We start from the raw sequence: 12807 nt of genomic DNA on the forward strand, positions 1-12807 counted from the left end.
GCCCACCGCTTGCGCCGCTCCGTCCGCCAGCTCCGCGGTGAGTGAGGCGGGAGCCGCGCCGCGGCCTCAGGGGCGGGAGCGGAACGGGGCGGGCGAGGGCCGGGCCGAGCTTGGCTGGGCTGGGCTGTTCCTGTGCCGTGGGGGCAGCGGGCGGGACGGTCTGTCCGTGCCCTGACGGGCCGTCTGCTGTAGCAGCCGTTTCAGTAGCAGTGTCCCTACGGGAGGCGATGCGGTCGCGGCAGGCGCTGGCGGCGGGGCCGGTCCGGGAGAGGAAGATGGATGGGCTCTGCCCGCTTCTTACTCGGACTCGCGGGAGCTCCGCGGGAGTAGTGCGCGGTGCTCAGCGCCCGTGCCGGTACCATTGTGCCAGCCGGGAGCAGGTGGACGCTGCCTGCCGGGCTGCTCGGCTCGGCTGCTCCGTCCGTCCAGCGTGGGGGCCCCCAGTGTGGCTCTTCAGGCACGGCTGAGGCCAGGGACAGCCCTCGGACAGCTGCCGGTCCGGCACCGCCTGCCCTCAGCACCTCGGCTTCCTGCTCCTTCGCTTTTGCTATATTTGTTGTGCCTGAAACAACTGTATTGAAAGGACCGCCAAGTCTAGTCTGTTTCGTAAAGCTTCCGACTTTTAATCAGTCTTTTGGTTTATTTCTACACAAACTTTTTATTTCTTTTGACTGTTAAGATCAGTCATGCTTAAGTGTTTGTCAAAAAACGATGTGACTGCCGTTAAGTTGGCCCAGTCCTTGCCTGCCTGTGAAGCAGACTCCCTTTGGGAGAGCCCCTGTGCGGAATGTTGTTTTAGACAAGTAGTGAAAATTTCTCAGTGTACAGGTGGGTTCACTCCTGTCAGCTTTCTCTGCGGAAACTGCAGGCTGGTGCACACGCATTCACTTGCTTTTTGGTTTTGTTAGTCCTCAAGCTCTGGGGATGAGGCTCTGAGGGATAGACGTGCTCGGCTCCTGTCACGAGGGCTGCCAAAGCAAAAGCCCATAGAAGGGGTTAAGCAAGTGGTGGTCGTGGCTTCTGGAAAAGGGGGAGTTGGAAAATCAACAACAGCAGGTAAGGTTTTCTTTTTAAAATAATTTCCTTTGCACATTTTCTAGTATTTTGTATGGAATATTTAGATGCTTGTGTCATTACCTTGTAATTTGGTTCCTTTACATTGCCCTTCACCTCTGACAAGTCCTGTTGCAGCCATTGAGAATCTACATGGATATAGAAATCTTGGCTTTAATTTAGGTATAAATCTTTGTAGTAGTGCAGTGTTGTCCTGAGACACTGGTACATGTTAAGAGCTGATGTAGGCTGAGGTGAAGGGGATCATATGCTAGTGCAGTGACACTGTTCCTCCTTCCCTGGCTGCTTAGGTCTGCCTTTACAGTGCCTTTCTGTGCGATGTCAGCATAGTCGTTCTTTGTAGAGGATACAAATATTTAGGAAGTTTTAAGGTCAAGGCTGTTCAATTTTCTCAACTACTTTTGTAGGTGTTTTATAAAGAAAAAGTGAAACAGTATTTAAAAATAACACAAGCTGATCAGAGCCTTGTGAAGCACCTTCTCTCAACTCCACCATTAGGTTTTGAATTAACTTTTCTCTCATTTTTTTCTCTGCCACCTGTTCCTTGGTGGAAAAATACTTGGGCCAACAAATGTGGTAACCTTCTTACAGTGGTGGTGGATGAAGGAAGAGTGACTGGTGTCATTGACCTGGACTTCTGCAAAGCATTTGGCACTGTCCTGCATGGCATCCTTGTCTCTGAACTGGAGAGATCAGGAGTTGATGGATGGACCACTTGGTGGATTAGTACATGGGTGGATGGCTGCATTTTATCCAGGTCTGGGTCCCCAGAATAGGAAGGAGAGTGTGACCAACAGGTCACACAGATGATCAGAGGGCCAGAGCACCTCTGCTCTGGAGACTGGCTGAGAGAGTTGCGGTTGTTTAGCCTGGAGAAGAGAAGGCTTTGGGGAGATTCTTAGAGAACCTTCCAGTACTTAAAGGAGGCTTACAAAAAGGAAGGAGCTTTTTATGTGAGCAGATAGGACAAGGGTGAATAGTTGTAAACTAGAAGTGGAGAGATGTAGATTAGCTACTAGGAAGAAGTTCTATAGTGTGGGGGTGGTGAGGCACTGGAACAGGTTGCCCAGACAATGAATGGTTGTCCCATCCCTGGAAGTGTTCAAGGCCAGGTTAGACGGGGTTTTGCACAACCTTGTCTAGTGGAAGGTATCCTTGTCCATGGCAGGGGTTTGAAGCTGGGTCATCCTTAGGGTCCCTTCCAACCCAAACCATTCTATGATTCTATGACACTGAAAGTAAACTTCTCTGAAAAGATCTCTGTAAAGTGTTAGAAATTTGTTTAAAGATCTCTTCCTTAGCATCTAGGCTGGAAAAGTCATCCTTTAGTTGAAGGATGTCTGCTGTTCATCTCCATGTGTTGTGAATAAACACATAGATGTAACTCTTAACGTATCATTTTGGGGTTTGTATTTCAATTCCATGCTTGAAACAGACTGATTGTCTAATAATTTCTAGAACAGACTAACATGATATCTGCACTAAAAGTAACTGTTCTTAATAAAAAGGATTTTTTTTTCTATTTATCTTCTATCTGTTGTATACACAGGATATACCTACCTATACAAAGACATATAAAACAATTAGAATTTGAGTTTCTTAACCATCAAAAGGTATATAATTATAATGCATAGACTGGTTGTTGCCAGTTACTAAAAATACCAAATACCTGTTAATAAATTGACAGTTTACAAAATGAACATAAATTGAAAAGTAAAGTCAGATTATTTTCCTCATGTCTGCAAACAAATATCTGAATTTAAGTTTTTGTAACTGGGATCTGTGTGCAATTTCTACATAACACATGTATAAATACTTACATGTATAAATACTTAGAGCTGTACATTCATTTCTATGCATTTAAAAATAAAAAATATGGTTTCAACAAGCATTAGATAAGATACTGGAAATGTAAGTGAAGCATTTACATATATCTGTAATGGACAGCCTTTTTAAATGAATGTTTAAATTCATAATATTGAGAAGGAAATCTATATTCTTGTTTATTACAATGAGGGTAAATTTCATGGTTCAGATGAACAATTGAATTTCAGATAACTTGTATAAACAAAAGTATTGCGTGGCATCATTACTGAATTATGTACTTAAAATGATGTTTTTGCTTGAAGTTTGTGGGGGAGCATGTTTGGTGACAGCTCTGCTGATATACTTTGAGAGCAGGAATTGAAAAGAAGACTAGTAAGCACCTCTAATTCCTAAAGCATCACTGAAAATATCATAAGTCTTGTGTGTATATCAGAAGGCCCGTTGGAGTTTTTTGTGTTTTCTCTAATATAGTTGTGTTTCAGTTGCTCTGGATCTCCATTTCGGGAAAAGAGCATCTGCATTCTGGTCGAGTTTGTCAGGGTCATCCCCTAACCTGTTGAATAACTTATTCTGTTTATTGCACATGGCTTTCACATTGTAGTTTCTGGTGATTTCAGTGCTTTTTGGTCTTCTGAAATCAGTGTAGTCAATGATTAGAAGAAATTATGTTACTGAAACAATATTTTTTCAATCCATATTTAGATACTTTGCTTGTTTTTTCTTGTTTCTATTTGTCTAATATGTTGGTTTGTTTGTTTCCTATGTCCTTTGTGACTTTCCTGTCAAGTTTCTTGTTTTTTAATGGCATTCTTATATATTTACTGCTTCTGTCCAAAGTCTGGGATTTTTTGCTTTTGTTTGTTTGTTATTTAATTCCTCTTCATCTGTTCCCTTTTTTGCATTACCCTAAAGATGAGAGTACTGAAGAAAATTGATCCTGGCATGAAAAGAAGTTAGAGCAGTCTTGAAAGAGAGCAAATTTCTAAATTATTGGAAATATTCCTGTTTTCAGCTGTGGAAGTAGGACAAAATTAAAGGCTGGTGTTCTTGCTCACGTTCTGCTAATCCTGTTATTTGAGGAAAATACAGAAACTGACTACATGGACCTTCATACATTTTTAATGAAGGCTGAGGCTGAGATTTTTCATTGCTGTTTAGGGAAGCTGATACATTTGACCATGTGTTGACTATATCTCAGTCATATTAACTGCATTTTAACGTTTTTTTTCCCCTCTTGCATACTTGTATTCTGCATGTAGGATGTACTGTTATTGAAATTTTTTGATTTGGGGTCTTCTTTATATGTTAAAATATTCTCATAAGCTCTATTTCTAAATGGCACTTACATTGAGATGTAGGTATTGAAAGTTTCCTTCCTAAGTTTATCTAAATTATCTATAGGTATTTTATTGATGATGTATATTAACCATGTCAGGTACAGACACATAGCTGGCTCTGTACTTGTCTGATTTTGGATCAAGTTTTAGTTGTATTGTTAGCTGAGTGCTCAGAGAGTTCAGTTGTACTATTCCTAGGGCCAGTTTGGATTTCGAAGTTAGAAAGTCGGAAGTTACAAATGAATAAACCTTCCCAGACTTGTAGTGGTTTCAAGAGGACTAGAGTCATAGAATCCCATAATATGCTGAGTTGGAAGGGACCCACAAGGATCATTAAGTCCCAGTCCTGTCCCTTCACAGGAACATCCACAAGAGTCACACTCTGTGCTGACAGCATTGTCCAAATGCTTCTTGAACTCTGCCGGGCTGATGCTGTGACCAATGCCTTGGGGAGTCTGTTCCAGTGCCCAGCCACCCTCTGAGCGAAGAACCTTTTCCTGATACCCAACCTAAGTTTCTCCTGACTCAACTTCATGCCATTGAAGCTGTGTCAGGGGAGGTTTAGTTTAGATAAGACTAATTAGATGTTTAGGTTGCATTAGACAAACTCTGTATGGCATTCCCTATACTGGTTGGCAGGTTTAGCATGGTTGGAGAGACCTTAGTGGCTTTTCTTGGAGCCTGCTGTGAAGTTGTATGGAATTTCTGGCATGTATTGCCTTGATGTCCTGCACTCCTGGTTATAGGAACTTAATTAGGGCCAGTATGAATGTTCAGGCTCAGGTTAGGTCCTATTCTGCATGTTTATGCCCCCTTAGAACTGATAGTAATACAATAACAAGGGAATGCAAGATCCAGCTGGGATTCAAAATAAAGTGTTCAACTAGATATCCAACTCAATACCTTATGCTATGTTGTTCCCAGTGTCTCCCTTCTTTCCCTTCAGTAGTCAAATACCCCTTACTGAAGAAGCATGGTGGATCATACTTTAATTTTCACACATGAAAGCTGTTTAAGAAGATAAAGTGCGTGATTTTTAAAAAGTCTTGTCTCCCTTCCTCACATTTCAGAGGGTGAATTTTCCTCTGATTCAAGGAACCGTTAATTGAGCATCTGTTTAAATATCAAATTGAAGAACAAAATCTATGTGTTTTGTTAGCCTAGGAGGAAAGAGGCTGTGTGCCTCTTTGAGAAAGCTGTACAGTTGTCCTTGTTAATCCCCTGACTCTTTTGTTTGAAGGAACTTAGCTTTCTTGGTGTTAAGTTCTTCAAGACAGGAATCTGGCTCCCCAGCTTCTCAGAACTTCTGTACTCTTCCAGCAGCACAAGGCTGAGTGCAGCTTACCTTTCCTGAAAGAGTGGCAAACAGCAATATGTCTAGGAAACAAAAGATGTTACCCAAGAAAGGGTTGTGTGTGTTGGATTTTTTCCTGGTTTTTTTTCTTTTTTTTTCTAAAACATATGACTTTTTGGATTATAAATCTTAGTATTTTTTTATACAAAAGCTTCTAGGAGGTCTCCCAACATAACTGAAGCTGGTGAACCATTAAAAATACTATTTCCACATGCTATTGCACTTGAGAGTTAAGTGCTGATGGAAATGTAAAAGCTTTAAACAAACGAAGCTTTTTAGTTGCTTCGTCTCTTTTTGTCTGGTTTTTTTTTTTTTTTAGTTACAGATACTTTCAGGTACTTGTGACTTTGTTTTCTGACATAAAAATTAAGCAAAAAGCATGCATTGCACCATCTTCCAGAAAACATCTCTATTCAGTATATCACAAGAACACAAAAAAGGGGATATGATAATCACATTGGTCACTTCTTTTAATAGTTTATGTCAGTGCTTACCTAATTTCTAGTTTTATGAAAGTTCACTAGAGAGTGTGGTGAAAATTACTGATGGTAGGGTTAACTTGGTTTTATAGTATGGTGTCCACTTCCAAAAAGTGGGTATGTCCAAAAGTTTTTCTGAATGTTATTCTTTGGCAAAATACTGAGACTGCATTTTTATTTTGCAGCGTCCTCTAGAAACTGCAAGTCTGCAAGTTTTTGCAGATTAGCTTGAGTTTGTTTGCTGGTTAACAAACATGGACTTAAACGTAGGTGCTGCTGCCACTTAAATTGCAAATGTTGTAGAGATGCAAGAAGCTGAGAACTGAGACGATGATGTAAATTATTATTAAAATTATTAAATAAGTGTGATGTATTTATATTTTCTCTTGTTAGCAGTGATAACATTCTCAATATTTAGGAACTAAGTTTTCCTACACTTAATATTTTTGTTTTTCTTCTTCTTTTTTACAGTAAATATAGCCCTTGCCCTAGCAGCAAATGATTCGGTAGGTGAATATTTAATTATCAGCTTTAACGTGAAATGTGTGTCAAAAATCAAATGGCTACTGCTGGGCAGTCCCATATGTTTAATGTAATTAATGTTTTTATTTAGTTAATTTCTTAATTGTTTTTGATGGGCTTTTGAATTTGTCTGTTTATATTTTACCAGTACCATGAATAACTTAGTAGATCTTATCCTATGTCTGGCTTTGGCTCAAACCTTTCCCTGTGTGTCACTGAGTTGAACTGCAGTTCTGGAAGGATGTGTAGATGTTGTAGAGAATGCTTCTGTAGGTTGGAGACAATAAATAATTAAATTCTGTCACTTCAGAACCCTGGCTTGAAAGAAATAGGAGTTAGTGCTGAATAGTGTCCAAAAGTTTTTTTTTAATAGCTCCACAGATTTACCGTTTCTGGAGAAATTATGTATAATAATACTTTATAAACAGCTAAGGCAAGAAATCCCAAAAACTATGTATCTTCCCTAAAGCTTGGAAATAAAAATTTTTGAGTGATTTCCCAGTTCAGTATTACTAAAACTGTTGCCTGGACTATAAATAGGCAGCAGAAATCATTCAAGAGTAAAAACCACAGGTGTTCATTATGTCCACCTGCTGCTGTAGACTGGGAGTACTTCCATTGTGCACATTATTGCCACAGATAAACTATGAAGCAAGCCTCCTTTGCAATGGGAGGGTGTATAATGCAGGCTTTGTACTCATAAAACATTAAATACAAAGTATCCTCAAGTGCTTTTATCAGGCAAATGTAGCATCTTCTTGTTGTAAAAGACAAGTAAAACAAAAATCAACAGGTAGAAGGAGCGAGGACTACATGCCATCTGCAAGCTTCCTGGAGGAGTTTTGTAAAAGATTTAAAAATATTTCCATAAACTCAGTCACACTTAATAAGAAGAGTGTTTGAAGTTGTTATATGAAATATGTACTGTTTGTGATGGCATCTGATCTTATTATCTCACAGTCTTTAATGCTGTTTTTGAATAGGCTGTTGGAATAATTGGATCTCAGAGAAAAATCTGTCATTTTGAAAAGCAAAACTACTTAAAATGGTTCCTTCTAATCAACTTTAAAACATGGCATTTGCTCTAATACTTCTGCAAAACAAATACCAGTCTGCAGTCTGATCTGTGTCGTGGGATGGTCGTTGAGTAGCTCCATGGAAACCATGTCCACAAATTGCACATAACTTTCTGTACCAGATTACGCGATTTTAAGATGGTGCCTGATACTTCTCAAACATGCAGTTTTATGCATTTTAAAAATATACTTAGATAAAGTATCTCTTAGTAATTCTGACATACACAAGTTTTGTGGTTATGCCTTGTATTAGGAGTTGTTGTTACTTTGATGTTACAATTATGTGTAAGTAAAACTGTGTGAAGTTGGAGGCCAGCATCTGGTGGATGTTAATCAATGAAGAGCAGCTGAAATTGATGAAGCAGCTGTGAATTGTGTGAACTGGTGGTCACAGCTTAGCAAGCTGTTACTGTGGTGAAATTGTGCATTGATGTAGTTACAAGTTAGAAAGTATGAAATTAAGGTGGATTAAATAAACAACTGTCTTGTTTGTTCATGCATTAATATATTTTTTATTCTGTGGTTTATTTTCCTTAAGATGAAGATGGCATACATCATGTTTATCTTTAACCTTTGGGCTTGAAGTTGCTGGTTTGTTCATTTGTGTACTCACATTGATTTCAGTTCATTAATTTTGTGAGATAAGGTTTTGAAGTGAGAATCTCTGTGACCTTGTTACAGGCTGGAACTGTCCAGTGCTCTGAATTTTAGAAATCACTGAAATTTTCAGTTTTGTAGTGGCGAATGAAGTAAATAAGGAGGTGTTTTTTTCAGAGTCTATTGGTCTTTGAAATACAGTCTGCTGTATTTTATAGTAAATTTGTCATCAGGTATGCAGCAATGGATGGCTTTATTTTATATCTATAATGTAAATCTTAACTAATCAGTAGTTACATAATAACTACTGATTGCGCCTCACCTTGTCATGGTTTTTGTTTCCTTCACTGCTATTCTAAGTTCATCTCTTTCAGAAGAAGCAGGAATGATTGTTAGTAGATCAGAGCTTCAGGAGGCCCCTGCAACTTCATTAATAGTCCGTTTGTCTTTTAGAAACAAAATACAAATTTACAGAATCTAAACTTGAACTTGATGTACTGCTTAAAGGAGGAAAGAAAGGACTTGTGGAGGAAAATAGATCACCATGACTATAAAGGTCTGTGCTTCCTTTATTAGTCTTTTACAAGTTCTATGCTTGTAACTGGTGCTCTTATTTCTAAGATAAAACAGCTTACAGACTATTGAAAACAACTATTTTCTGGTGAGTGAGATCTGTGAATGATGCTGTCCTCTCAGAGGAGATTGGATTAGAGTAGATTTTTGCTACTTTCAGTAACAGCTGTGACATCTTATTGTTGTTTGGCGTATCATAAGTTAGAAGATTAACAGTCAAAGCATAAATGATTTTTCATCCTCTTGATAAAAGAAAACATCCTTCTATCTTTTAAAAATCTGCTTTCTATAGTTAAAAAAAATAAATTAAAATCCTATTGTTTCTACTGATAAATGTATTTAATTTTTTTTTTTAATATGGAAGCTTTTGTAGTGGTGGTCTGAAATACTAAGACATCAACAGAGCCTTGGACATTGTCATGGTCACAGTGTTGTTGGCAGAGCTAGGATTAGAACTTGAGAGTTCAAAGTCTTCCATGCTGGAGCTCAGTCTGCTTTGCATATTTTTACCTCATGGTTACAGAGTAAGTAATTCAAGACAGAAGTGCATTTAGATGCCTAGATACCATGTCCAAGACTGAGTAAATTTTTTTTTTTTTTGATTCAGATCCAGGGAAAACAAGCAGGGCAGCTTCTTAGGCCTTCCTAGAATATTAGCTTTTTTGGTACCCTGGGTTACCTGTTGTAGATGGATTAGTTAAGATATATATAAGCTCTTGAGCCTGTCCCAAGACCTGTAAATCTATACAGTATTCTTTTTGCGTTAAGAAATAATTTAAAGTTTTACCCTTGTGTCCTATTGTTAATAGTTTGCTTAGTTTGACAGCTGATTCTTTTCATGATGTACCAGCAGTCAGTTGTGCTCCCCTAGGAGCACTTGGGAAGAATTTTTGGGTTTTGTGCCAGGACAATTCATATTAAGACTAGGATGACTATTTATGAAAGCTGCCTGGCCAGAGACAATTTATTATAGTAGAAACAAGTTGAATTAATAGATGGCAGCAATAATAGAGTAGGGATTGCTTGTTTATGAACAGAGTATTTTAGTGAGCAAACACCAGCTGTGCATGACTAAGGATGGCACAAATCCAGTTGGGAGGCTGCATGCTTGTGCTGTCACTATGAGGCAAGCTCCCCAGTCAGATTTCCTTTGGCTCGCCTTTTCGTTCGGGAAGATTTACATTTTCACCATAGGACGAAATGTTTTTTGCGATGTGGAGGACAGAGGAGCAAGAAGTAGAACCATATGGACCAAGTTAGCATGTACGCATAGGCAAGCGGCTGCTGCCCGCAGTACTGAGGGCGCGTGGTGCAGGGCAGCAGTTTTCCCTATTGTAGCCCAGCGCCGGGGGTTACTGGGGGGTGCCGACCGGAGGAGATTCTTCGCGGCTGAAGGGCGCTGTTTATCCGGGAGCGGGTTTCCCCGTGTTCCCGCAAGGCCGCTGCGCAGAGCGGGGTGGCGCCGGCAGGGGGCGCGCGGGCCGCGGGCGCTGCGCGGGCACCGCGCGGGGCTCTGCGCGTGCGGCTGCGGCCGGGCCCGCGCCCGGCGCCGGAGCCGGCCGAGCACACGGCGGCGGGGAGGGGGCTCCGTGCCGGTACGGCTTGGTAATCGTGCGGATGGGAGCCGACTCTTCCTGCCAACTCACTGCTGCGATAATAAAATTAATTTAAATTTCTTCAGACCGTGTATGTAATCAAAACCCAGACATTTTGAAAAGACCCAAAAGCCACCCAGCTTACTCTTTTTACATTCCAGCTTTTTTCTTTTTCTTTTCTTTTTTTTTTTTTTTTTTCAAATTTGGCTATTTATCCGCAGGATAATATCTCACTGCTACATTCGTAGATGACTTTGCAATGCATGTACATTTCTTGCTGATAAGGGAGAAATTCCATGTGGGAAAACAAGTCTAGAAGAACTTAGACAATAATGGGATCCTTCACTGAGTAATCATAGCATGAGGGCAGGTTTGGACTTGTTTTTTCCTATGCAGCTTTTCTAATTGTTTGGGTTTGATTTCTAGGCATCTTTAATTCTGTTGCATAGAGAATCGGAAGACTATAATTGCGGTAGCTAAGGTCTTCATGCTTGTTTCTTAATGCTGGAAAGTTTTAATAAAGCTAGAGATGCCAGTTAGAATTGATTTGCTCTAATTGCAATGATAGCTTAGCTTCTAGATCATTTGAAAAAAATGAGATAATAAAGCTTTAAACAAAATTAAAAACATATTTTAATGTAGCCCTCCTAAAATATATTACTTAAATCAGATAACTATATGCTTAATTTGAAGGTTTGTTTGTTTGTTTTGAAATTAAATAGCTGTATCCTTAGTCTTCCAAGTTATTGAAAGTCCAGTGTGGATACCAGAGAGACTGATGTGAAAGGTAGACCCTTTTTTATAATAATTTGACATGCTGTGAAAGTGGAAAAGCATCTTGTAGAGATGTGGTAATGCTGGAGATTCTGTTTTGGTAATGTTTTGCTACTGCAGGCTGTTATGGAAAAGAAGTGCTGGAGAAGTTCTGTGGCTGGCAGAAAACTGGAAACAAGTCATATAAAGGAAAATGGCTTTTAAACCAGCAGCAGACTGAGTGTTTAAAGCAAGTTTGCATTTCTAGGATAGGGTAAAGAAACTGCCGTGGTACATTTTTGGCTTTAATCCAGTTTACAGCTAGGCACTTAAATAGTGTGCAGCTGAAAGAATTAGAGAATTAAGGATTAAAAGACAGCTATTCATTGTGTCAGTATGTCAAATGAGGAATCCATAGCCTATCCTGATTTTAAAGTTCCCTTTTGTCCTATGTGTTGCTGCTTGAACTTTGGGATTAGCTCTATATCTATAATGACATTAAAAGGGTAAATTGAGAGTCCTGGTGGTGGATTAAGAGCACCAGCTTTAAAGTAGCTGGCATCTTCACTTGGCAAAGCTGGAATTTCTGTCTTTGGAATGGACTGCAGCTGCTGAATATTGGGAGCACTACTACTGTAGGAAATTCTTCACTGCATAGAACAGTAACAGCTCATTAACCTGTGCCTTTATCCCTCTCAGGCTAAACACCAGGAAACTCTGGTGTTTGGCAGTATTTTCTTCAAAGTAAAATAGTATCTACTAGTATCCAGTGAGGATACATATGCCCTATCAAGTATGGGAAAAAGTCTCAGAAAATATGAGAAAAAATGAAATTAATGCTGTCAAAGAGTCTCTGGATGTTTAGCAGTAACATAAACTATATGTTTATATACATAAACATATGTACATATTAATTAACAGCTATTTATAGAATCTTTTTGTGAACTCTCCTCTTTTTTTTATTATTTTTTTTCTCCCTTTTTTCTCTCTTGGTATGAAGTCTTTAATCAGGTCTGTTCCTCGGTAAAGCATTTGGCAACATGGGAAAAATTAATATCACCAGATTCTTGTCTGCACACAGAATTGTGTGGAGGGGTCTTTTGTGATACATAAATGAAACTGGTTGCATTTGGTTGAAAATTTGTTACTGGAAAATATAATTGATTTTGTAGTTAATATTCGCTGAAAAACAGAAAAGGGAACCTACATTAAGAAAGTGCAGGGAGGGACAAAACCATTCTTAAGGATCTGATCAAAGAGCTGAGGAGGAAAGATATGAATCATTTTGTCATTAGCATTAGTTTATGCCACCTGAACAAGGATTATGAACAAGGATTATGTACAGTAACATTTGCCTGCCTAAGAGAACAAACATAATATCAATTGAATACTTTCTAATCTGCATAGGAAAAGAAAAGGAAGCAAAGTTTATTGGTTTTTTTACATGACCTCTGTCTGCCAGGACTTCGTCCTTCAACAACTTCATTCTATTTTTTTCCCCCAAAAGAATTACAACTAAGTTCAGAAAATCATTAATTTAGGATGCTGCTGTCTTCCAGATCTCTATTACTCACAAGGCAGTGGCCAGGTTCAAGGACTGAGCTGAAATTTAATTATGTA

At 39.3% G+C, this 12807-nt stretch overlaps 1 protein-coding gene across 3 annotated transcripts in view; it reads left to right on the forward strand.

Annotated features, from left to right (window-relative positions):
• The first annotated feature begins 257 nt into the window (after positions 1 to 257).
• Positions 258 to 12807, forward strand: part of NUBPL (nucleotide binding protein like) — a 135039-nt gene continuing 122489 nt past the window's right edge. Inside the window, exons 1-2 of one of the 3 annotated variants that reach the window (XM_015631826.1) lie at positions 909 to 1056; positions 6543 to 6577. The gene's annotated coding sequence lies outside the window, so the exon portion shown is untranslated. Of the gene's footprint in view, positions 1057 to 6542; positions 6578 to 12807 lie in introns of those variants that run through there. The other 2 variants (XM_015631824.3, XM_033515054.1) reach the window with 2 other exon arrangements.

The sequence above is a fragment of the Parus major genome, chromosome 5 (genome assembly GCF_001522545.3).
Source record: "Parus major isolate Abel chromosome 5, Parus_major1.1, whole genome shotgun sequence".
Classification (NCBI taxonomy): domain Eukaryota; kingdom Metazoa; phylum Chordata; class Aves; order Passeriformes; family Paridae; genus Parus; species Parus major.